At 41.5% G+C, this 2891-nt stretch overlaps 1 long non-coding RNA gene across 1 annotated transcript; it reads left to right on the forward strand.

Annotated features, from left to right (window-relative positions):
* The first annotated feature begins 1074 nt into the window (after nucleotides 1-1074).
* Nucleotides 1075-1885, forward strand: LOC128153448 (uncharacterized). Its single transcript, XR_008238963.1, has 2 exons — nucleotides 1075-1181; nucleotides 1706-1885. It is a non-coding gene; the product is annotated as an uncharacterized LOC128153448 (long non-coding RNA).
* Nucleotides 1886-2891: the final 1006 nt, after the last annotated feature.

A 2891-nucleotide genomic window follows, 5' to 3' on the forward strand; every position in this document is an offset into this window, starting at 1 on the left:
AGGCAGCTGTGTGTGAGATCTGTCTTGTGCTTTGGGTCTGTTTTCCTTTCTTGCTGTCTGCTCCGCAGCCAGTTCTGTAGGCTTCAGACAGGAGGCCCCTGATGAGATTTGTCTCTACTATCGTCACTTCTGCTGTTTTGTGGGGATGAGATTGATCTTTTTACTGGATAGTTTATCTTTGTGATGGAGGTCCTGATTTTCCTTTACACTTAGGCCACTTTGGAGTGCTCTGGCAGTGTAATGGGCCTTTAAAATCAGCTCAGATCACATTTGTACTCACTTTAAAGCACTTCTGCTCTGACAGAATGGTACTAAATGGTTGTAGAGTACACGGGCATCAGGTTTGTAATGTTTTGATTATCTAACAGCTATAAACCTATCTTTTGAAAATTACATAAACGTTAAGACATCACAGGTAAGGATACCAGGGTAGATCTGCCTCGAGTATATCCTGTACTCGCAAGTGGATCATCTAATACAGGTGCAATAGCAGCCAAGAGTATGTCTGTGAAAAGACCTAATACAAAATTATGCCTCGAACAGCACTTTGGATGTGTGTTATAAGGAGAGAAACTCTGATCTGGGAATTTGTCAGTAACTATCATAGAGAATAGTGTTAGCTCATTAATTATGTGAATATAGCAATGAAAGTGAGGAAATGCACTACATAGCTGAGAACAGACTCTACAATTTGGAGGCCACATTCAGGCTGTCGGCTGCACACAGAAAAATGCACATACATATAATCTGAACAAAACAACCAACTGATTATATCAGCAAAAGGCATAAGTATCAATGAAAAACAGGGGTTGTACTTGCCAATGCAGTGATATGCTTTTGGGAGAGGTTAGGGGTTGCAGGGAGGGTAAAAGTACAGAACAAGACTTGAATTTGGAAATCCTGGTCTGGTACTTAAAGCTTTTCTGGCCCTACAGTGAGATCCGTGCGGGCACAAAACCCTTTCTAGATTGCAGTTCACTGCCCCTGACTTAAGCAATCCAAAAAAAAAAAAGCGGGGGGGAGGCAAGGTGGGAGTTGTCATTAAAATGCTTAGTTGTACATGCATATTTGGAGGTGTGAGAGCCCAAGATCCCATTACAGACAGTGGAGAACTCAGGCTCGGCTCAGCTCAGTGCCGTTTGAGATGCCCTTATGCATCCTGTCTGCTTCCCAGTTACCAGGTAAGAAATTTGCAGGTTTCTTATGGGCCCTTTTCATATCTACCAGTGCCATACAATGTCTCAGGTACCCTATGGCATCTCAAATGTCACGGATGGCTCTCTGTGGGCAACTGAATCAAGCCCAAGCTGCCACAGTTTATGGGTTTAATCTGATTTTATCAATACTTCTATAAACCAAAAATCACTTCGCTGAAATAGGGGAACTAGATCATGTGAACTCAGGGCAAGAAACAGCATGGTCTTCCTCACAGAAGGAAAAGTGCTGCTAGGCATCCGAAAAACCACACATACACACAGGCACAGGCACACCCCCCCACCTCGTAACTGCTCTGCCTAGCGAAGCTGCAAGTGGAGCTTGCATCTTGTAAAGACCAGAAGTCATTAGCCTCTAGACACAATTCTCTAAGAAAACAAGTTTTTGCAGTTCCAGTGCTTGCAGAACTATTTATTTTATCATAAGGTATGTACGAATTTCATTGCCTTTAAAATCAAGTTCAGCTTTCTCATCTGGCCCTGTATTACAGGATTTGTTGTTGGCTATTCATGCACCCTGATTCCCAGAAGAAGCAGCAGTCCCTGGATGCGAGAAGACACCACCAGCTGACCTTGGACATTATCTGTGTACTTAATGTACCTCACTGCAGTTATGTCCTAAACAAAGAGCTGACTTATAAACATTAAAAAGATTCTATGATAAATGTTAACTATTAACAGACAGAGCTGATCCATGCCAGCTTTTCATATCACGGATAAGCAGTGCGTGAGGTGCTTGTCCTTTTATTAGCATGTGAATATATTAATATTATACAAGTGACATTTAGGGAAATTAATAGCCTGTTATTCCATAGGGCTCTCATTAAAGATAACCCCTCTTGAGGTTGCTCAATGGCAAAGTTCCTAAGTGGATTAGTAGGAAGCATGGAGAGAATGAATGAACTTTGCAGTGACTACTCTTAATAATGACTGCAGGTAATTAAAAAGACTAGAGGTATCTGGAGAATTCTAGGTCTAATAGTGGTCTAACAGTATTTCAAAAACATCTAACGAAGGGGTGAATTGAGCTTTAAAAATCATTTAGCTGGTCCTTGCATTTACAAGTGGCTTTTATTTGACGGAGGAATTAGAAGTTAAATATTGGCTCAGTAAGTCTTTAAAGACTTTTCCTATTTGCAGTGTTGGCCATTATTAAATAGTAATGTTTATGTAAATTGTAGTGCAGAAGCCTTTTCAGTATCGGAAAACGTTACCCTGCAAACTCTTTAGCTTTCAGCCACTGTGTTCACAAAAAAGGACAAGACAAAATACGTGCTGAAGGCAGTGCTACAAGCGGAGTACAAATCCAGGCACTAAGACGACATGGCCAGGTTCAGGAAGGTATCGCTACTCACTGCTTTCCCCTGGGAGCTTGGCAAAGAACCAGGGGAAAGCCAGCATTTCTGGGGAAAGGACTATCTGTCCACATAGCAAAGGGTTTTGTTTTTATCCTGGCTCTTAGTATACCAGTGTTCTCTGTATGTAAAGTTTTAAAGTGAAGATCTCAGCTGGACAGATGAGGATCTGATTTTCTAGGGTGGGATTTAGTTCATTTAACTGCTCTCTGCCTGTATTTTAGGATTGTAATGAAGCAGGCCTTTCTGAGGAAGTCCCTAAGTTCCCTAAATACTCAAAAGGAGAAAGATAAATGGATGTAAGGACATCAGAAAAGGTCAC

This window comes from Harpia harpyja, chromosome 17, assembly GCF_026419915.1.
Source record: "Harpia harpyja isolate bHarHar1 chromosome 17, bHarHar1 primary haplotype, whole genome shotgun sequence".
NCBI classification, from domain to species: domain Eukaryota; kingdom Metazoa; phylum Chordata; class Aves; order Accipitriformes; family Accipitridae; genus Harpia; species Harpia harpyja.